The sequence below is a fragment of the Cupressus sempervirens genome, chromosome 3, assembly GCF_028749045.1.
Source record: "Cupressus sempervirens isolate cs-2001-9-10 chromosome 3, ASM2874904v1, whole genome shotgun sequence".
Lineage (NCBI taxonomy): Eukaryota > Viridiplantae > Streptophyta > Pinopsida > Cupressales > Cupressaceae > Cupressus > Cupressus sempervirens.
The window spans coordinates 860780281-860805631 of NC_143120.1; the positions used below are offsets into that span (position 1 = coordinate 860780281).

Consider the following 25351-nt stretch of genomic DNA (forward strand, 5'->3'; position numbering starts at 1 on the left):
TTTCCCAGAAAGTGGCTTCTTAGGAGGCATTTTGACAGTATTGAGAGAACTGGAATGCCACAAAGGTTATAGTATGAGTACTTGCTTGACTTGCTAAACTTGTTCTTCTCTGAACCTCTGTAATTGATCTCGAACAACAGAGGAATAGTTTTCATGTTCTTACCAAGCTTAACACGATAAAAATCAATAGGCTCTTCTACTCAAAAAATCTGTAATCTTTGTTTGCATGGGATTGGAATTAATGAAAATCTTCTGTATTACAATCTATTTTTTCCACACACGAAGCTTTTATTTATCATAAATGCACAAGATAGAAAAATAGAGTGGCATTACATTTCCCTTTTTAAACTTGCGTCGTTGATCCATGAAAAATCCTACAACTTAGGAATGAAAACTAGGCTGACTCAGCTTTCTTCTTAACACATTGGCAGTCAAACCAATGAAATACTTCCATCTGTACCTTTCCTTCAAGGCTGGTGCTTAAAACTAGGCCCATGCATGACCACAGACACATGTCATCAACTCGCTAACTCGTTATACATAACTCTCTAGCACCTTTCCACCGTAAGCTACCGATAACCACTGATCTTACTTTAATCGTGTGGTAGATAATTACAACAACCTTTAAGAACACAATGGTGGGTCCCTTGCTTGTTAACTTGCTATACTTACTTATTACACATCTCGTCATAGTGAGTTAATGAGTGTCGTCGATCTAGATTTGATCTTGCGATCATCAATTTACTACAATACTAGTGGGCCACCACTCGCCAACTCACTATACATAACTTCCAAGCACTTCTTCATAGCGAGCTAATGATGGCCTTTGATCATGGCTCGATCTCATGATCAAAAATCTTTGTACTTTATACATGGAAAGTGGGTCCATGATACTGATGTCACTGAGATGGCTCAACACGCTAGTACATATATATATTTTTAAATCTCTTGATGACATCACATGTCTTGGGCCTCACCATGTTTATGACTTTGAGGTGGGTCACTATGTCATTATCGACAAAAAAAACAACAATCCGACTAGCGACATGGCGAGCTCCGATGAATCAAATTTTTTCGGCTCAAAGATATTTCAACAGGATGCCGCCATGTAATTTGATCTGCACAGCTCAGCCTTATCACGTCACTCATTCAGGGCCCACCTTTGATGATTTTTCAGTTACATTACCATCTTTTGAGTAATCGCTACATCGCTACCATCATAAAAACCACAAATTCGGCTGGCGATATGGTGAGTTCTGGTAAGCAGTTTAAAAACAATGCTCGGAAAAAGAAACTAAAAAAGACAATAACCTGCAGAGGGACAAAAGTGAAACATGCAGCATATCTTCCTTAGGATCCTCAAAATTACTTTTGATCTCAGAAAGACACCATCTTTGGAAAATTTGAGCATTCACTATATCACCACCGGCAAGTCCCAAGTGTTTTTAGTTAGTGACTTGGCGAATTTCCAGATAAAATTAAACTCCGATGACACCACTTGTAAATATTTCCACGTGCCTTTCTTCTTGAAACTGACTAGTCTAGGACATAGTGCATGGTCAATAGATGTTCTCACCAACACATTTTGCGGCACCAAACTCTACTTTTCAGTATCACACGTAATTCTTCGATGGTCACTACCTCACTATGCATAACATACGAGCATCTTGCCATAGCAAACATGTGACAACCATAGATTCAAATCAGATCAGATGGCAAGATTAAAACCCCTTTTTTAAAAGACTTAACAATGGTGATCAAGTAGGTGGGAAAAGAATATTTGCTCCTTACTATTTATTTTTTCTTCTTTTTAAAAATTTTTGCACCAGGAAAAACTTAAAAGGACAAACCTAAGGCTTTTCACAAATTTTTCAAAGGTATCGAAATATACTATGCCAAAATCTAAAGCCCTATGACTTATTAGAAACTCCTCATCTAATTTTTTTTATGATCCTAAGAAAATTTGATTTGGAAAAAATCAAACCAACATATCTGATGTACTAATTAAAAGATACTTTGTCCTCAATTGAGGGATCATTTTTGTACAATTTAATGTGAATAGCACACAAATTGTATTGCACATTTATCTGGTAGATGTTGGGTCTGTTGATTTGACATAATAAATTTCTTAGAGGATATAGAAACTTACTGACTATAAACAATAGGTATGTTCTTAGAAAAAAACCCATACTCATTGTAAACAACAGGTATGGACTTAATGCATATTTCATGAGTTGTGGTTCATAAAAACCCATACTCATCAACTTCAATTGTTTTTTTAATACCTAATGCATTGAGGTGACACTTACAATTTGAATTCATAACAACTTAAATTTTTTGTTTAGTACCCATTGCATTGATGTGACACTTACAAGGTTGAAATATTGCAACTTCCTAGAAGGTATGCCTACTCAATTCCTTGATGATCCAACTTTCCTTGATCTTTGGGAGAATGATGTAGGAGCATCAAGGTCAAGGTTGAAGGCATGAGAAGACATTAAGGTCTCAAGATAACCAACATGACCATGTTAGAAGAGTTGATGTAATAAGACCCTATGAAAGTCCTTTTCGATATGTTTGTAATCATTTTAGTTGCATTTGAAAACATTAATTAGAAGAAACCATATGTGCAGATATAAACATTAATCACAACATGTCCAATTTATTTGTAGGTATATTTTCCTGTGAAGAAAGACCATGCCTGACAATATGAACCTAGAAGAAAATAATGAGACAATGGCTGCATTGTGGGCTCAGTTTCGAAGAAAACCTGATAAATTTTATTGTCCTTGCAAAAAGTGTAAGGGCTTAAAGAATCGAAGAATTCTAATCACAATAGCCCAGAGTCATTGTAGGAAATATGGTCATGTTGAAGGGGGCCACAATTTTCATCCATTGCTAAATGTGGATTTCCTACTAGAGGAACAAGGAGGTGTGAATATCCAAGCTAAAGATAACACTCCAATGGAAGAAGATGATAATGTTGCAGAGGACATGATTGAAGAAGATGGTATTGAGGCAAGTGATGAAGAGGCTCACAATGATGGTACTAGCAAATCTGATAATAATGATGAAAATGGTCTTGATATACCTCTACTTGAGAAGGCACACGAGCCCTTATACGAAGGCTCCCAAACAACTCTACTATCAGCTATAGTGTTATTGGTGAACTTAAAGGTTATGAATAGTATATCCAATGTAGCAATGTCACGTATGCTAAGGTATGTCATTTTTGTTATCTTCAATGTTAGCATACAATTACTATTCATTATATTAACAATGCATATCTGTTGTTGTCGGTTGATTAGTGAGTTTTTGTTACAACCATCAAACATTTTGTCTCGTTCATACCGAGAATTATCTAACATTATGGATCAGATTGGAATGAAGTATCAGACAATACATGCATGTTCCAATGATCACATTCCATATCATAAAAAACATGAATTTGCAATAGAATGCCTTGATTTTCATGTTAATAGATATCAGTCAGATCAAATAACAAAAAAAGTGTCTCACAAGGTTCTTCGGTACATTCCCATTATTCCATGTCTTGAATGATTATTCATGTGCACTAGCTTGACACAATTTATGGATTACCATGCATGCAATAGAAGTTAGGATGACATTATGTGAATTCTTGCTGATGGTTCTGCATTTAAAGAGATAGAAGAAACATGGTCACACTTTAAAGAAGAACTTTGTAATCTAAAACTTTCATTGGCGGCGGACAGTGTCAATCAATATGGAGATATGAGATCTGTTTACTTAGTATGGCCTATTTTTGTTATTAACAATAACATTCCTCCTTGGATTTTCATAAAGAGGGAGCACATAATGTTGTCAATGATTGTGCTAGGTATTTTTTTATTTTATAGTTATATAAATTAATTTATAAATAGTGCATTAAAATGGTTATAATAATTACATAATGTTTATGTTCATTCAATTGCTAGGTAAATACCAAGTTAAAGATATGAACGTGTATATTGAGCCCCTAATTGATGAGTTGTTGATGTTATGGAATGGAATCACTATGTATGACATCTTTAGACTGATAGGACATCGACAATTTCAATTCCATGTAATGCTTGTATGGACAATACATGATGACCCTGGGCTAACTCATTTTTGTAGTATGTTATATTGTTAAGATTAGATTTTTTGGTATGCTATAGTGCTTACACATTACTATCAAATTCTTAAGTTGCGCATGATCATTGTACATGATCCAATTATACATGATCTTTTAAGTCTTCAGACAAAAGAAAAATTTGCATGTCTAGTTTGTGGTCCGAAGATGAAATGTTGTCATTTGAGAAGTTTAGGAAAGTAGGTGTTTGATGAGTCTAGACACTTTCTCCAGCATAATCATAAGTATCAAATTTTTGAAAAATATCTTTTCAATGGGAAAGAAGAGATATCATCAAGGCCACGAAGAATGACACCTCATTTATGGAAGTTAGAATACAATCAACTAAATCGTCGAGGTAATGTCCAATTGGTCATCTGAATTTTACAATTTGTATTTCGATATTGTCTTATATTTACTAATGTTGTAATTGATGCTTGTGAAGGTCATCAAGGCATCAACGACCAACTTCCTAGATGAATGAAAAGTTATCCTACTCAATTTAGTAGGTTACCATACTACAAGGATCTCCCAATTGTGCATTTGTTTGAAGCTATGCATATTGGAAAGAATGTAACATAGACACTATGGAAAATGTTAGATGGAAGACATGATAGAGAACAAATTGCTAAAATTTGTACTGACATTCATGAATCTAATCATGCACTAAAATTTTTCATTGAATCAAATAGGAATGGAGACCGCATAAATACAAGTGCCCTTCCTTGGTTATTAATAGAGCAACAAAGTGATGCATTAAAAGAAGTCATAAAAAAAACAAAATTTCCAACAAGATTTGCTGCAAATATAAGCACTTTTCTATCAAAGAAAGGTGATTTTGGGCTAGGGTTGAAGACACAAGATTGGTATACCTTCCTTGAAAGGTAAGTCATGTTTTCTATTTACAGTATATTTGTAAGATTTAATGTAGTACCAGTTGCATTGTTTAATAATATATTGAAATGATCATTTTTTAATGATTGCATTTTTTCCTACCTCTATCCCTTCCACAATAGTTTGACAATAGTATTAAACAAGTTATATATGATCTTGGAAAATACATGAGGTTAGAAGAGTGTTTTTTCTTAGATTTGTAGCTTTTTATTTGAAATCTATTGTATAATTTTATTTGAAATCTCCTCTATGTGTTTTTGCATGTTGAATCTCTTTTAGGTGGTTATCATCTAAAGAAATTGATAAAAAAGATATAAAATAATGGAAGAGAAAAATTCCATAGCTTATGTGTGAAATGCAAAAGTGTTTACCTCCAACATTTTTCAATGCTCAAGAACACTACCTCATACATCAAGTTGAGAAGACTGAATTGTGTGGACCTGTACAAGCTAGATCAATGTAGATGGTTGAGAGGCACTTGAAATTTATGAAGGGCTTGGTTTGACAAAGAGCACGTCCTGAGGGTTCTATGATAGAGGGATATATGATATACTAGACCATGGTGTATATCAGTGAATATTTTCCAAAGTTTGCAGTAGGTATCTATGTAGATCACATTTGGGATCCCAACTGTAATGACAAATTCAAAGGGGAGTACCTGATGGAGAAAGGTAGATTGAGGAGGGTGACAGGTAATTATAAGTTTTCTTTTTGTAATTTAACAATTCTTATCCATCATCAATATATATAAGTTGTTTCTAACTAGTATAATTGTCTTCTTTATAGTTGGTCATGAGTGGGATGCACTACATTTGTCCATTGCAAACAATCTTGATTGGATGATAGTTTGGATTGAACAGTCTCAAGGAAATGGTCACTCATTAACATGGGATGGTGTTCCATTGTTGGTTAAAGAAGCTCATCGTAATGAAGATCCCAATGTTACGCCAATGGTACTTGATCTAATATATGGCTTAAGAGATACAAAGGTATGCATAAAATTACTAATCATGAGACATAAGTTTAATATCAACTCATAGATCAATGAGAAGATTCTTGACATGTTTGAATAATTTCAGGTCAAACACCACAAAGCTATGTACTACCATGGTTATAAATTCTGCACAAAAAAGTTAGATGAAATGAAGAAAACATGTGATTTTGGGATAAGTATTGTCTTTGCGGTCACCAATATTTCATCTAGAACTGACATACATCCTCAACAATCTAAAAATTGATACTATGGCATTTTGGATGATATACTTGAGTGCGACTTTGATTCATTAAAAATAGTTCTATTTTTTGTCAAATGGTTTAGGTTACAACAAAATCAAAATAATCTCGATAGGACTATTATTGAACACAATAGTAGGTTTACTATGATTAATACACGATCATTTGAGCTAGTCGGAGATGAGCCCTATGTTTTCTCAAGTCAATGTGAGTAAGTGTTTTACTTTGGTGTTCCAAACAAACCAGGTTGGTCATTTGTTGTTAGACATGACCCAAGAGGAAGGCCAGTAAAGTATAATGTGATTGAAGAAGCACAAGAGGAAGTAAATGATTATCAGGAATGACAGTTACCTAGTGATGAAGAAGAAGAAGATGGTGATGATTTTTTTCATGCTAACGATAATGGCGATAATGATGATGATGATGATGATGATGATGATGATCATGGTGATGAAGATGGTGATGATCATAGCAATGATGGTCATGATGATGATAGTGATCAAGAGGATGATGATGGTGATGAAGATGGTGGTGGTGACAACAACGATCAAAGTGACAAGTTTGATGATGATGATGACATGGATAAAGATCATGATGATCAATGAAATCTTCAGATACGATCAATGTCAACTATGATAGGTTCTTGTATGACCAAATATTTCTTTCCAAACCATATGTGCAGATATAAACATTAGTTACGCTAAATTTTTAACTTGAGACAAATGATTTACATATACAATCTTCTTTATTATTAATATTTTTTTGGTAAGTCTATTACTTTAATTTTGCTACTGATTTCTAAGACTTACTAATTTTTCCACAGGGCGATATGGATGCACCATCTCAGACACCTTCAATAGAGGTAAGCATTAATTATTGTAAATTTTAATGTTAATATAGAAACAAATTTCCTATTATTATGTTCTTTCCTTTATGGCTTTGGAGTTCTTTTGATGAAAGTATATGAATATTTGATGTCACAAATGATAGGAAAAAGCTATAATGATCACTGATAAAATGCAATCTGAAATACAGGCATCATATCTACATGACATTGGCCTTAGTATTGACCCTGTATTCATCACCAAAAAAATTATGCAAAGATACACTAATGAGATTGTTAGAATTATCATCAAGGGTGACAAAAGTGAGGAGAAAGAGGCACTGAGAATAGAATTGGACTGCAGAATCCAATCTTTGAAAGTAAGTAGTAATAGAAGTTCAATAGATATTAATCTTTTATATTATCTTATGGATCATGATCTCTAATTTTATCTGTTCTTGTATAGACATATGTGCCAGTTGCAAGGTCACATGGTGAACATGGTCAGGATTGTTGCGCAGTACCTTCATGTAAGCAACACTTTGTTTATTTTGATCAACATTATAACACTTACCTTTTTTTGTGGATGTTTCTTGCTAGTATCCCATTTGATATTTATCCATTGCAGATGTCTTTGCTAACAATATTCTATTCTTCAGCTCATGATGAAGTGCAGACTCCTCCTTCAGTTGGTAGTCCACTATTGTCTCTTGCATTTTTGGCAACAAGGACCACACAAAAATCATTGTCTATGCCTAGTAGAACTGGTAAAACCTTGTTTTTCTATATTTTGTAATGTCTTTCTACAAGTTGATGAACAAAAAAGTAGCATATTAGTGCTTAAATGATGTCTACAAAAGCTTGCATACACACACCATGCATACATACATATATATATATATATATATATATATATATATATATATATATATATATATATATATATATATATATATATATATATAGCCACACATAGAGAGACATGGACATAGGTAGGGAGGTAGACCAATAAAGAGCAGTACTAAAATTATCATTTAATTGTATGATGTTTCAGTTGATAGAGCAACAAAGAGCAGTACAACTAAAGCTGATCCATTTCCTAGAGCAATTCATGTGATTAGTACTAGTTCATATGGAGGGACATTGTTTCTGAATAAGAAAACTATGTTTCCATTAAGAGAACAAAAGCTTCCAGGTGCTTTAAAATTGATATTATTTAAAGTATAAATTTAGTTTATTTTTACATTACTCATTTTGGACTAATAAATCCTTTATGTTTTTGTAGGTAATAATGCTTTCTTTGAACATCCTTTTCATATGACATTGAGACTATTTGGACCCACCATACGTAAAAGGTACATAGTTTCATATCATTGCTACATAATTTTTGTTTTCTTCTATTTATTGTAACATATTAAAGTTATTAATCTAACAATCTATTTGTTTTTAAAAAGGTGGAATTTACAAGCTGTGGAATTAAAAAATCAGCTGATTGCATCAATTGAGGAGAAATTTGGGAAAAACATTTTTGACATTGGCCTACTTCTAAAAAGAGTAGCAAAGCATATAAAGACTATGAGGGGTCAATATAGAAGGGCTCTTAAGGATAACCCAAAGTATGACCGTCCTCTTATGATTCCACTGATGGAGTGGAATGAAATAATAGAAGATGCAAAGGAGAAAAGGCTATGTTAAGATAGAGATAATGAAGCAGCACAAGGAAAAAAGAGGTATGTCATTATAGTATTAAGTACATTGTAATCATGCACTAATTATTGATATTTGTAAATATATAATCGAAGATGTTTGAAATTATTCATAGATTGTAGGACACATCCATGGCTACAAAAGCGAGAATAGAAAAGGTTGGCCAACACAAACTTGGCTCTATTGGCTATATGAATCTATTGTCTTGAGTTGTAAGTAGGGCAATGAATTTTGTAATTTTTTTTAATATAATGTTGGCAATAGTTTTGTTTAATGAAACCATACATGGAAAACTAATGTTATCAAGGAAAAAACACAAGACACAGATTTCAATGTGGAGGTCGCAGATGAAGATAGAAAAATTTCCTTGAAGGAAGACTATAAAGTTGTGGTTGCATGCCTATGTGAAGAATCTATAAGCCTTGCCCAAGAATCTAGTGCACCAAATGATATCTCACAGGTAAATTGGTCAGATGAAAAGTAAATGAAATTAAATAGTTGAGAAGATTTTTTTTGGTATTAGTTTTAAAGGTAAATTGACTACATAACAATGTGCATAACATTTTACTAAAGCTTTCATATCCTACCACAGAACCTGCTCCTAACAAAGGCCATAATGTGCATTGTAGTGGTAGAGATATTAATTCGCTATTAGAAATTAATTATGCAATTATGAATAGAATTTAACATCTTCAATTGGAATTTGACATGTATCCTTTTTTTGAATATTTTAGAGCATGTTGAAAATTCATGCTGAAGCAGTGGACCATGTTCCAAGTGTTCAACATGTTGACGTGGTGGCAGATCAAAATGTTAATTTAGATGATGTGGCATTGTTAGGTAAGAAAAATGCATTTTATGTTGTACTCATACTTAATTACAAACTTGTAATAGTTACAAAAAGAAAAAGAGTATGCCAATTTATTGCATTCACTTGTTCTTGCAACAGAGCCCCCTTTAGTGTAGCAACCTCTTGCTCCAAAAAGAAGGAGCCATCTTAATTTGGCATTACACGTGCTAGAAGAGGAGGAGAATGAAGCAGATATGGATGCTCCTATGAGCACTTTTCTTAAGAGAGCTCAGAAAAACAAAAAAAAGAAATGATGTTTTAAAAATCTTCTTTGATAAACCTTGTTGGATAATGAAAGAACTTTGTTTTAAGTAATTTTGTATGAATGATGCGTATTAATAGCAATTTTTAGTTCATTTTAATGAATATTGTTATGTGTTAATGAAGTTTTGATTAGTATTGTGTATTAATGAATTTTATATCATATTAATGAATGTTATGTGATCATATTGATTGAATGTTATAGTTCATAAATGGATGGATGAATGAATGAAGTATGTAATTAAATGATAATGGGTACTTTAGATTGGTGTTAGGGGGAGGGGGGTGAGGCCAGATGAGCTTCCACCTTCATGTGGTTGGCCTTGTTAAGTAGAGAATATTATAGTATTCTTGAAACCAAGTGAAGCTCAAATTTGTTAAGTCTTCAAACATACATCCCAATTCTCTTTAACAAGATTGAAGTTTTTTCACTTCTAATAGTCTCATTGCAGTCATCTTTTGGTTCCTTGAACATATAGTTCTTGCTTACTTTAAATCCCAATTATTAGATATTTTTCCACATTGGAGTTAGTTTGGCATCGAAACCTGCATATTTTATTATATATATTTAGTCAACTGAAATCAATGTAGAAAGCATTCACATAGTTGATGTCTAAAAAAAGAAGACAAGATGCATATACTATTTAGCATGGAAATCCTTGTAGGTGAATTGTGTGTGTATGTACACACACACACACATATATGTATGTATGTATATAACTTCAGACAAATGTGTAGACTCAATTAGGAAGAGACACCAACCTCAAATCCTGCAATGCAGAAGGAACTAACCTTTGAAATGCAAAGTGTTTATAATGTAGGTAGATTTGCCTTAGATCTCCTTCGAGGACTTCAACAAATATTCCTTGTACTTATGAATAATCCACCAAGATTTGAAATAGTGTTTTTCAATAAATACTCTAAACTTGAAATATACCTCCATAAAAATTCTGTCTTAGATCTGCTCATCATATTCAAAATAAGCCTTCACATATCTGTTCACTTAGGTCTGATTTAGGTCTTCCACAAATGTGGCTTATAATTGTGCTCTTGAATCTCTCAAAATATTCTTTGTATTCCAATGATATTTAATGAATTGATTGATACAAATTTCCTCATACTTGAATCCAAATATCATTATCATTGTCAAACATAACCCAGACATAAAATCATTTTGGTTATTTGCTTGTTATACAAGTTAATTTTATCTTTTTGGTTTTCACAAGTCATGCACTTATGCATCTTTGGGATATCCACAAGCTATTAGAGATGTTGGATGTTTGTGATAGACATGTCCACCTATAAGAAAAGTATCGAATGTAGAAAAAATGCAAAGAAAAGCTTGTAAGGGTTTTAGGTGTCTTTAGGCCTAGTACAACTTGTAAGGTTTTTAGGTGTCTTTGGAAGGGTTAGTGAAGTTATAAAACCTTTGAAAAGGTTAGTGAAATATATTAAAGGTATATATGATTGTAAGGTGTCAAAGTTCACACTTTGTGTCAACTTAGACAACAAATTTTAGTTTATAATTAACTGGTAACAGTCAGATAGTTAGACAGCAGTAGTTGTTTACTATTGTTTGGTTATTTAGAAGCGATTTTTTGAGTGTTTGGGGGAGAAGTAGAGTTGGGGTGGTGAGACAAGGAATTATTTCTAAAAAATTTAATCAATAAAATAATCTTGTTCTCTGCAATTCAGTCTCTATCCCATGGAATAGTGAGTTCCTATGATGTATCAAATGCATTTTGACTAATATTTAATGTGAGAACATTTTATTATTTTTGTTATCTTGTCCACGCATTCTTTTAATTTTCATTTTAGGTTGAGTAAGGAATAATAGATTGGTGCATTCAAACCAGTGACTGGTTTGGCATAGTCAACTATACTTATTCTAAAGCTTCCATTGTAGATTCTCTCCTACCACCTGTAGTCACTGTTATTGGTGGGAGACAATGAGGTTGTGATAATTTATTTGTACTATATTAACCAAATGTAGGAGAGTGGGAAAACTTGGTTTAAGTGTAGTGTTGGATGGTAATTTGTGATGGAGGTTTAGCCTGGATTTAGACACCAATCTAATAGACAGTGGATCATTTCATGTTTGGAGATGTTTAGGGAGTGAATCCTTCATGTTTTGGGGGTGTCTCTATTACCAAAAATGAGATAGTAGAGCACTGCTAGTGTTATGATGGGAAAAATATGTCTTTCATTGTGATAGACTATTTCAAAGTCATCTATGTTGTTTCTTGCTATTGTCAAGTAGTCTTTGTTTTCCTTGAGACCATGAACAAAATTATCTACCATTTTTGCTAATGATAAACTTTTGACTTGAACAATGATAAATTTTATTATTAATCATTATATTGGAAAAACTTTTGACTTGTTCAAAAAATTTAGTCGAAGGTGTTGGAATTGATAGTGAACCCCAAGCTCCTAGAAATCACCTACAACCAAAATGCATGTTACATCTGTGTCTGAGAGAGAATATGATCCAAAAAGCATGCCTACTTTGGTGATTTGGCTATTATTGTAGCACTACAAAGTGTCTTATAGTTTTTCTCATTTTCTTAAATAATAGGCAATTAGTTCATGATTTCATCATATCTTATAGTGGAACAACTCCAAGAATCTTGGATAAATTGCTAGCTATAAGACTTTTTTGTATAGGACACTCAATAATGTGGGCTAAGTGGTGGGCACAAAGAGGAACGAGAAAGGATCTCTACAAGTACACGGTGCAGTAGAATGCAAAAATGAAATTGAAGTGCTCTCATATATTCATTATAATAATCTAGTCAAGCAAATTGTCTTTCATCTCCATTCATGATGGAACTTACAATGATGCATATCCACAACAATCTTTAACTTCTAGCAAACAAGTTAAACCTGAAGATAAGTTGTTTGAAGACCTAGTTGACTTTGCCAAGGCAAAAAGTAAAACTTCACCATATAAAAGTGAAAGTTTTTAAAAATTAGAGGTTGTTCTCTGGGATGATTTGTACTACATATCTTCAAGTAGCTTGCTACAAGTGATCGTTTAGGTGTAGCATCAGTTTTATTGAAGCCACTATATAGTCTTTTGTTCAATTGAGGTTTAGTATTCATTATGTGTTATATTATTCCTAGTGCACTGCAATTTAATTTATTTCTTGTTACTTTTTTTTTTTTTTCTGATATGAAATTCCTTTTGAAGATTTGTATATTGAAACAAACTTATGTTCTTACCTAGAAGGTAAACGATTTTAGTAACAGTGCCAAAAGATCCATTAACACATACATACATACATACATACATACATACATACATACATACATACATACATACATACATACATACATACATACATACATACATACATACATACATACATACATACATACATACATACATACATATATATATATATATATATATATATATATTGCAATGTATTTCTGAAGCTTGTTCTATTTCAGATCTCAAGTAGTGTGTGAGTTGTTGGTGTTTGAAACTGCTAAAACTATCAAGCAACAAAATGCTTAATATCACAGTGAAATGACTCACACAATCTAGGGATTAGCCAATTCCCAATATCAACTATATGAATGAATCACTATAACCCAACATCAACAAAACCAAAGGATGGTTTCCTACTCTTCTAGCTCTACTAACCCAAGGTGGGTATACCTAGGGATAATTCTAATGCAACTGTGTATGAAATTATCTTAGTTTCATTCCGATTCTCACCTCTTACCCTCACATACATAAATAGCTCACTTCAATTCTTCAATGCTCTCAAACTTATACACATCCCTTATCAACATATTTGGTCATAATTCTCCTAAAGTTTACAAATATTCCTGGAAATAGTAGATACCTAAGACTCAAGAATTAGATATAAATGAGTTGAGACCAGCATTTATAATTCTTAAACAAGATTGAAAATAGTTTTGATTTTGTAAGATGATTTGATATGCAGCAGAAGAATTTGTCCTTGTTTACTTCTAATTTATAGGACCAATGCCTTATCCATTGGGCAAGAAATTGACTATTGGCAGGAGATCTAATTCAAATAACTTGTATAAGAATTAATCAATTGCAATCACCAATCTCCATTCTTATGCAATATCCCTTTTATGAGCTCATACACCCTACTGGTTTACTGAAGCATTTATATAATTTCTTGAATTAAAAGCAACAATAAAACCAACATACAACCCATCCAGATTGCATTCAACCAAATAAACCTTATTTAAATGACTTCAAGGTAAACAAACCCATAAAGTGGAGATAAAAATTGATGAGACAGATATAGTGTAAATACCCCTTTGTATTATCCTTTTCATATGACTAATATAATAACCAATAGAAAATTAATTGAATGCCCAGAATAGTTTGCCATTTCTATCATTTCAATTTGCTTATCAGAAAGTATAATGGAAGTAAACTCAAAACCTCTACATACTATTGGACCAACTGAATATGTACTCTTCTTGAAAGAAAAAAATTGCACAAGTCTTGGACCATCACAATGCCTTGAAAACACATTTATATAGCATGAGTTGCAACAAGAAAAGGGAAATTATGATCTAAAAAGTGTCCAAGGAACAAAGCATCATACAAAAGACAAAAATAATCACAACAGAATGCCAGGCGTATCAAATATTCCTTCAGGTAGGCCCATTCTAGTTTCTGTTGTGAATCATCAACTTCTGATTTGTCTCTCATTATTCTGCCTCCTTAGAATATGTGGCTACCAAGCTTCCCAAGAGAAGGATGATCTTGTGATACCTCCAAATCAGTTTTCTCCTATGGGTTCTCACTACTTTCACCCTGAGCAGGCATTATTACCTTTTCCCCTTCTTCTTTTTTCTGTTTTGGTGTAGAGGTGTCAATAACCTGCACCTCGCCTTCTTGTTTCTCATCATCATCTAAACTATCCTCCTCTAATTGCTTGTCCAAGAGAAGATCTACCATCCAAGTGTCAAATTGTTTATCATCTGGCTAGCTGAACTATAGGATATCATTTTGCTTTTTTAAAATATAACCAGCCTCCTTTTCAAAACCAACAAATTCTTGCTTCAAAGAATAAAAAAAAATTGGACTTTAACCAATTCCTCTGTCATGGTGGCCCACCAGGCATGCCCCTTTTCATTAATAACTTTATTTATCCTTGTGTAGAAAAGGTCATCCAATTCTTTACTCCACTCTTCCTTATTTTTCAATTTCTTCTTTCTATCCAAGGCACAAGGAAATAGATCAAATTTTTTATTCTTGTACTTATTCAAATAAGAAATAATTTTTAGTTGCAGAGCAACTCTCCTGTTATCAAAATCTAACAGGTGATTAGCAATATCATACAATTTTTCAACATGGTCATTGGAAGAATTTATAATTGAATAACATAGAAGGGTGATTTCCTTTTCCCTTCTTCCCCATTTATTAACAATAGGCTTTAGGGTATCATCATGACTTTTCAATTCCTCCCATATATCTATTACTATTACCAATTGATAAAAGAATAAGGGCCACTCAATTTTGTCCACTAAATGCATCAGAGCCTTTCTAAGCTTATCCTCACACTGCATATTTAACTCTACATGTAAGGCCCATAGTTTTCTCTTCTCTTCTTCAAATTCCTCAGCTATATAATATTCAGGTCTTTGAGGTGTGTTTTGTATCTCTACAAGGGAGGTGGATTTAAAAGGTTCCACTGGAGGACAGGGGTATGTTATTCTCAGCCTTGTGGATTTCCCCATTACCTTGTTTTCAAGTTCAATTCTCCTTTTTACCTCCCTATTATAGGCCTCAAGAAGTGTTTCATATTTATTCTATAACTTAGACATAACCTGTTCCTCCTTGTTAGCAGTGGCCAACACAAACTTAGAAGAATCCACATTCCAATATGCTACCTGTACATGTGAAGTGTTAGCAACCCTTCTTACAAGTATATTTCCCATCAACCTAGACTCATCTGATTGTGATGGTGTGGCTCTAGATCCCATTCTCAATGACCAACTGACCAATGCACATTGATCTTCAATGAATGAAGTGCCTTGGAAGTCTGTTCTATTTGGGTCTTGAACCTCCAATCTACTTGAAACATAATTGAAAATTTATGCATCTGCAATATCCCAATTGGGCAATAATAACATGTTAGATGCCTTTATCATTTTCCTCCCCTCCTCAGGGCTTATATTCTACAATTCCTTCATCATGTCTTCTTTAATTTGGTTTCTCATCGAAGTTTCATCCATTTCTAGATGCTCTATTTTCATCTTTTTACATTTCTCCTTGAAAACGTTCATGTTTGTCCTCCATGCAAATTGTTGAAAATCCCTTGATTTCACAAAACTATCATAAGTCAAAAATTGATGACTTGCCTGCTCTAATACAGGGTCCAAATTCCTGCCTCTATAATCAGCTATTGTTAGATCCAAACTTGGGAGAGGAAGCTCTGGAGGGTTACCCTCATCTAATTATGCTTGAGTAATAAAAATATCTCCCTGCGATCCCATTTGTTCAACTTGTTCACCAGTGAGATGCTCTTCTCCAATCCTCAAAGGGGACTGGGCAGGTGAATAATCCTCATCTTGAGGCCTTTCTTTTGTCATTACCTTTTGCCTCTTAGGACTAGGCTCTTCAGGTCTCTCCTCTTGGGCTATACTGGTAGATCTTATTATTTTTTTGCCCTTGTCTATAGGAACCCTTTTATTCTAAATTATAGTATATCTGAGCCTCTTTTGTACAATTATTTTATTAGTTCTCACATTTGGAGTGAAAGCCAACCTCCTCAAAACCCCTCTGGCTCTATCAGGATATGAATTAATAAAAAAATGTTTTTTTTCATTCATGACCTCCATTATTTTAGGGAAGGTATTCATGAGCTTACTTATTTTTCAGCCTCTGTAATAGCATTATCCAAAGGATCATATTTATTATCAAAAGAATGAATGAATTCTAAGACTCGGGAATAAACTCTCCATTTTTCCTTTTTAGTTTCCTGCTCTTACAATGAGAATTAATTCCTTATAATATCCTCTGGATAATAAGAATCGTGCTTGATTGGTCCCAACTTGATTCTATGCCTCAACATCTTATTGAAAAATCCCTCAGAATCACAAAAATGGGGATGAGAGATAGCCATCATATACTGCTCCAAAATTTTATGCAAAAAGATCCATCCCACTTTTGTAATCACAAACTGATGGGCCACTGTGTAGGTAGGGAAAATTGACCCTAATTGCCTTTTCAAAAAAAAATTTCTTCCACTCTCCTTAACTATAATAAAACTTCAGCCATTCCCACCTTTAAAGGAACATGGTAAGGCAAAACATGAGAGTTCCCCTCGAAACCATAGATTCTAAAAATAGTAGAAACAAGGTAGGGGATGATATCTCCCCAATTATGTGAAACTTTCAAGTCATGGGGGTTATCCATAGGCTTGATGAGACTCATTAGTACCCTAGGGATTCTGGGATTGTCACTCAATATGAAGTATCTCAATTTAGTAGCAAAATATCTATCAAATCTGACAAAACTAGCATTACTTGCATCCCAGGTCATTTTTGCACTCCACAACTAGACTGGTAGTATTTCCCCATTCTCCTCTCTGTTTAGTTCCATCTCATTACCAAAATATGTCACTCCTTTGAATAAAACCATATGCATTAATAGAGAGTACTGACCAAAAAAAAATTCCACCTTAGCCTTCGCAATCCCAACTAAACCAATGTGAATATTTTCAGCCAAAAAGGAAGAAAAATCAAAAATAACATCTACACCAAAGGAAGCAATCTGAACCATCATGTACATGAAAACAATGGGCATAAATTCTTGCTCATCTTCACCAAAAACTCGACATAAGGTCCTGTATATCTCTATAGCCCGAGACGTAAAAAGACTCCTCTTAAATGACTCTCTAGAGGCTACAGTAATTACTGGCAAAATTCCTATTGTACCAATATGTGCCCTTAGTGCACCTCCCCTAATTACATTCTTCTTTGCTTTATATTCATTCCCTAATTCTAGCAGATTGATTTGCACATGGTAGTCTGATAATGGTTCTAGGTGAAAAACCTCTCTAATTTCTTCAGGAGTAATTGAGACTAGAGGCACACCATCCTTTCTTCTTACAACCCTAATGTCTTGGTCATAATTCTTAGCAATGGCTTCAAGAAAATCATAATCCATGAAAATACTTGGGACTACTAACTTTCCCAAATCAAAATTCTAGACATTAGCATGTGGGGCAAACAAGTTTCTTTCCGAAAACCACTTTTTAAACAAGATAAGGCTAGTTTGAGTAGTTGTTGCATCCCTAACCTAGTTCCCCTTGTCATATAGGCCATCACCAATTTTAAGCCTAGGGTTTAAGGAAATTAACTTTTTAACTTGTGTAGGCTATATAGTAGATTTTGCGAGTAATTCTAATAAATCAGCATGGACATTCCTATCCATATAATTAATTTTCCCAGAGAATGGTTTCTTAGGAGGCATTTTGATAGTATTGAGAGAATTGGAATGCCATAGAGGTTATAATATGAGTACTTACTTGACTTGCTGAACTTGTTCTTCTCTTAACTTCTAAAATTTCTCTCGAATGACAAAAGAATACTTTCACATCTTTACTAGGCTTTACACAACACAATCAATTAGACTCTTGTGCTTAGAAAATTTGCAATCTCTGTTCATGTGGGACTAGAATTAATGAAAATCTCTATGGAATACTCTATTTCTCCCACATACGAAGCTTTCACTTATCATAAATGTGCCAAATAGAAAAATAGAGTGGCATCGCACTTTCTTTTTTAAACTTGTGCTATTGATCCTTGAAAAATGCTACAATCTGGGAATGACAACTAAGCTGACTTAGCTTTCTTCTTAAAACATTGGCAGTCAAGCCAATAAAACACCTCCACCTATACCTTTCCTTCAAGGATGGTGCTTTAAACTGGGCCCATAGATGACTACGGACACGTTTCATCAACTTGCTAACTTGTTATACATAATTCTCGAGCACCTTTCCATAGCGAGCTAGCGATGATCACTAATCTTACTTTAATCGTGTGGTAGACAATTGAAACAACCTTTAAGAACATGATGGTGGGTCCATTGCTCGTTAACTCGCTATACCTAATTTTCACACATCTCTTTATAGTGAGTCAACGAGCGTTGTCGATTGAGACTTGATCTTATGGACAGCAATTTTACTTCAACAGTGGTGGGCCACACTTGTTAACTCGCTATACTTAACTTCTAAGCACTTCTTCATAGCGAGTCAATGCCACCCTTTGATCTTGGCTCAATGTCATGATCAGAAATCTTCATACCTACTACACGAGAAGTGGGTCCATGATATCACTATCGCTGAGCTGGCTCAACATGGTGGCACATATATATATTTTCTAATCTCTACATGATATCGCATGTCTTGGGCCTTGCCGTGTCTGTGACTTTCAGGTGGGTCGCTATATCGCTACTAGCATAAAAGCCAACAATTCGACTAGCGATATGGTGAGTTTTGATGAATCAAAATATTCTTGCTCAAAGATGCTCAATGGGATGCCACTGTGTAACTCGATTTGCACAACTCAGACTTATCACGTCACTCATTCGAGGCCCACCTTTGAGGATTTTCAATTACATTACCATTTTCCAAGCAATCACTACATTGGTACCGACATAGATACCAACAAACCCGGCTAGCGATATGGTGAGTTTCGATAACCATTTTCAAAATGGCACTGGCTAAATAGCCATGATAATGCACTAGCTAAATAGCTTGTGCCGTTACCTCCCTTACTTCTGTCAGCTCCTACAAAATGTACTGCCCTGCACAATTTTGAGATGTGTCCTTTTAAATAGGCCTGGGGCAGCATGAGGGTGGGGAAAAATATTTATAGGGCCCTGAGCCCATCTGATTGGAAGTTGGAAGTTTGTGGTCGTGGGCAGTTAGTGTTAGGGGTTTGGGGTTATAGTGTAAGTTCTAGTTTTAGTATAAGTTAGTTTATATATATATATATATATATATATATATATATATATATATATATATATATATAAAATTTAATTTATATGTGTCTTTTAAAAATTAGTTTAGAATTAAGTTAGTTTTTTTTTATTTAAAATTATTTAAATTAGTATTAGATTAGTTTAATTTTAAGTTAGTATAAATTTATTTTAGTTTTTAGTTCTTAATTAAATTTATTGTTTGTGATAATTAATTTAGTTTTAGTTTAAAGATAGATTAGTTATTTAAAATAAGTTTAAAATTTAGATTCTAATTGTTAGGTAGTTTAATTTAAATGTTTTAAGACATTGAAAATTTATTGTTTGAAAGTTAAGTTAGTAGTGTTAATGTCTTAATTTTTATTTTTACTTTTTATTAATTTTAGTATTATGAGTTGTTAATGAGTAGTATCAGATTTTAGATAGTTTTTTAAAAATTTAGGCTTTTAGTATGTTTTTAAATTAGGATATTTTGCAATAGAGTTATTTTTTTTGTATTAAATAAAGTGCTAGTTTAAATGATGTTAATTAGTATATATATATTTTTAGTGGAATCAAATATAATTGCTTTAAAAGCATAGTTGTGTTAGTATTATTAAATAGTATCATTGTTAATTTATTTTTTAGGATTGTATCTTATAGACCAAATTCAACATATAATTATCTCTTCTTACACAATAATAAATTTACTTATCTATTTACCTTTATAATATATTTTGACAATTATATAAATATTATTAATTCTTATTTTCAATTAAATTTTATCAAAAAAAACTAATCATTAATCTAGTGAAGTTGTAAACTTGTACTAAATTAAATTTTAAATAGGAAATTTTTGAAATAAAATTTTTAGAATTTAATTGATATAAACTCTTGGAGAACTACTATGCTAAATCTATGTGAATAGTTTTTTTAATAAAAAATGATATAATATTTAGCTGAAACTTTAATAAAATTATTTTATACTCGAATAATTAAATTTAATTATGTTTAATTATTTAAAAATAAATTTATATAATAAACTTCCCTATCTAAAATCTGATACTACTCATTAACAACTCATAATACTAAAATTATTGCCAAATATCCTAATTTACTATTTAGAATTTAATTTATTACAAGTTTACTACTAATGTTTCAAAGAGCAAGACTGCAAATTAGAATCCTTAGTAGAAGTTCATGGGTCACTACCACAAATGCAACAAACAAGGACATCAGGCACATGAATGCAAAACCAAGACCTTGAGCACACAAAGATTTGAAGGATACTCCTATAACTATCAGAAGTATGGAGATAGAGCATATGAGTGCAGATCCAAGCCTAAGTGGTCATCAAACAAATAGACAAAGGTAAATCACAATGGAAAATCTTATAATTAGGATTACAATATTAGGTATAGTTGTCACTACTATCAAGAGTATGGACATGTTCCTAAGAATTGCATAAGAGCACACTTTAGAAGTGACTAAAAAAAATGTTTGAGTCAACTACATGTTTTAGTTGGTTGAAGATTGGTCACATAAGTAAGAATTGCCCAACAAGGTCAAAAGAGCCAAGCAATGATTCAACAAACGCAAAGAAAAGGAAAATGTTGAGAATGTCAAAGATGAAATGAAAAATACATGGAAGAGAAAGGAAGACTGCAGCACATCAAGTTCTGATGGGATCTCTTCACCCAATAGGTTAGTTGATGACACCACCTCCAACTAAGAAATCAAGAGGTATGTGTGGGACTGATATTTAAATAATATATCATAATTATTTACAAGGACTTAGTTTTGAAAAGATTATATTTTTATGAAGAAAGATGCAAAGTTTTGTTTAGAATCTTGAAGAAATCTTTTAGTTTTTCAATTTTCATGTTACAGTCAAGCATGAAAATTTTCACTTAAGTTGTCGAGTGAAATCTAGTTGATACTGAGCTATTATAGGTGATAGTGTTGACCAATCTCATAGTGGTTTCTGAGAAAGAAGTAAACTTCATGGAAGCTGAGCGAGTTGAAATTTCTATTCAAGCTGAGCTTATAGTTGTGTAAGGACTGGGCATTAATTACAAAGTTTTGAGGTCTATATGATCAATTTTTTTACTCATTTGACATCATTCAAATTTGGAGAGAGAATGAAGAGATAAAGGAAAATTGAAGAGATCATTGTAAACATTTTCAAAGTGAATTCAACCACTATTCAACATTGTTCATCAAATTTTTGAAGGTATTTATTTATTGTATGTTGAGTTACACTATTTGAATTTCTATAAACCATAGGTGATAATTATGGTGCCTAGCTCTTCTACTACCAAGGTTAAAGAGGGAAAGGAGGTCTTGAATGTTCAACTAATTAACAATATGATTAGACAACCAAATTTCAAAGTAATCCCTAATATTGCATATAAACAAGATCTGTTTGGTGTGTTATCCATGATACCACCACAAGTCTTAATGATTCAAGATGTGAAATTTTTTTCACATGCAAGGTGGGTAGCATAGGTGACATAGAAATCAAAGACCTATATGGAAAACTGTGTGAAAATGGAATACTAAAGGAGAAATACAAAATTGTAGAAATAAAAGGGTTAATCATGCCCTAGATTTTCCAATTATTTTCAAGACTAAGTGGATTAAGATTATTTTAATCAAAATTCATGATAACTCAGTATGGCTAGAAGATGGACTTGTTGGCGCTCAAAATCGCAGCCCTGATTTTGAGCACCATAGATATTTTGAAGCCTTATAAACATTTTTATATGCCTATGTACCCGGCTATTAGTATGAGCCCTAAGAGGTGTTTACCATTTCTAACACCTTCCATTCAGCTTGTCTACTTGTTCCATATGGTCAAATCATTATTCTAAGCTATTCAGCGAAGTCCTATTTTGAACAATTGTCAATCTTGCTTTTTCACCAAAGTGTCAAATAGCGACAGGAGGTAGTGTTTGCATCTGAATATATCGCACCCAGAAATGTTTTGTGATTCACCACTTTGGGAGTGTCTAGTGTCCATATCCAAGAACCTATATTTCAGATTTTGAGTCGTTTCAAGTCCGTCTGACTAGGTTTTGAATCCCTAAAAGTTGGTCAGTTATTGTTTTCATGTTTATGCAAAATATTTGAAATTCTGGGAAACCCTGTTTGACGAGTAATAACTTTTGACCAGTTGATTCAAATATTGACATTCCTATTGCATTACATTGTAGGTGTTAGAGACTTGTTATATTTCAAGTTTCATATCTTGACGAATCCGTTTGATCAGTTTTCAAACGCGATTCCAAATGCAATTTCTAAAGCTATCCTGGTGTCAGCATTTGCAAATTTATCAGGACCCCTGTTCGGGACGTTATAAATTGAGATCCATAATAGGTGAGATCAAATGGTTTGTTCTCCTATATTGCTCACTAAAAATACTACAAGTGTACTAGTTTTTAGAACTTGACGAATCTGTCTCCACACTTTACCAGGGTCATTCCATTTCTAAAAAATTGCTTTTAGTTATTGTTTTAAATCTGCGAAATCCAAGTAGCCTACTTTGAACATCCACCATTTGTGCCCAGTTATTCGTTGCAAGCCCAAATCATAGATTCGTATTGTCCTCATGACAGAGAACGAACACCTCAGAGAATAGCATACCTTATTTTTGAAACTAAAGGAGATGGGCAGAGGATGAGAATAACTTTACAAGCTCTTTATCATCCGCAAAATCATTATTTGTTGCATTTAGATCTTGAGGCCCCTCCAAGGGAAAGGATTGAGCTAGCAAAATATGTAAAAATTGAGCCTACATTCATGGAAGAAAACAATGTTCATGTTGTAGGTAAGGCTAATCTTGTTACATATAAAGGACCGGCTATGATAGCTTCTACAGTGCATGCTGTGGCAATTATACTAAAACAAAGTAAAGAATGGGATTGGTTTATCAACCTCAGTGGATCTGATTATCCATTGGTTACACAAGACAATTTACTTCATGTCTTCTCTTACTTGCCAAAAGACCTAAATTTCATTGAGCACACAAGCGATATTGGATGGAAATTGTATCAAAGAGCTAAACCTGTCATTGTAGACCCAGGGTTGTACCAGTCAAAAAAATTTGACATATTTTGGGTTACTCAGCACTAGTCCATTCCAACTGCATTCAAGTTGTTTATAGGTTCAGCATGTGTGGTTTTGACAAGTAATTTTTTGGAATTTTGTATATGGGGTTGGGACAATCTCCCTCGAACAGTGCTAATGTATCATACAAACTTCACCTCATCACCAGAAGGGTATTTTCACACTGTTGCTTGCAATTCTTAGGAGTTTCAGAATACAACCATCAATCATGATTTGCACTACATAAAGTGGGATACTCCGCCCAAGCAACATCCCATAGTCCTGTCCTCGGAACATTTCGATGAAATGGTGCAAAGTGGTGCTCCATTTGCTCGTAAATTTCCCAAGAATGATCCAGTTCTAGATAGAATAGACAAATAGCTCTTGGGTCATTCTAATGGCCAATACACACCTGGGGGATGGTGTATGGGGACAGACAAGAGACATCCATGTCATGTGAGAGGCGATCCAACAATCCTTAAACCTAGGCCTAGTTCCAAAAGACTAGAAGGCTTATTGGTGAAACTGCTTGCTCCTGAAAATATTCATGATAAGAAATGCAAGTAACCCATCTACTAAAAGGTGTTGCAAGGGATTATTAAGCTAAAACATCTCCTAATTCAGAAGAATACACCCACAGCAAGTGAGGAGCATTGGCAGTCAGTGCCAAAGAAACAAGCTCTCAAGCACGCTGAAGAAAACCATCACAAAGTGACCTCGCGCAAGAAGCATAGAGCATCTGCAAGGGAGAAGACCCACACAAGACAAAGGTAAAAGAAGCAGCATATCAAACATGAAGACGCCAGTTAAACAGAGACTGGAGCAATGCAAAGCACACATTGAAACAAAACATATCACACTTGCACATTCAAAGCAATAAAAGATCACGCCTCTATAGTCCACACTGAAGAGCATCCCATTTTTTGAAGAGGGAGAACAAGGCAGCATCAAATGAAACTAGCTAGCACTTGTAGAGGAGAATACCTCCAGGAATGAAGAAAAGAACACACAGTAGTAGCATGCGTGAAGGGAAAAGTCATCAATCTCAGCAAGAAAGATCCACATTATTTAGAAAGAATGCCCATGTGATGAAGAAGGTAGTTAAGCCCATGTTAAAGATTCGATGAGCAGAAGAAAACGATGGCTAAGCAAGCATTGAAGTAGCTACAGGGAGGACAAGTCATATTTTAATCCCACATTGAGTGGGAAATAGGATTCTTAATACTTTAAATATGAATCAACTTAATATGTTGATTTATTGATAAAGAGGCTTTTGGAAGCCATGATGCACGCGGGTCCCAGATAGATGTGTGGTGACATCAGCAGGGTCCATGAGATAAAATTTTAACTAAAAACACAGCCAAAAAATGATGACAT

The 25351-nt window shown here is 33.6% G+C and overlaps 1 pseudogene; it reads left to right on the top strand.

Moving 5' to 3' along the window:
- The first annotated feature begins 1046 nt into the window (after positions 1-1046).
- LOC149569498 (beta-glucuronosyltransferase GlcAT14A pseudogene) lies at positions 1047-24381 on the top strand (annotated as a pseudogene).
- The last annotated feature ends 970 nt before the right edge of the window (positions 24382-25351 follow it).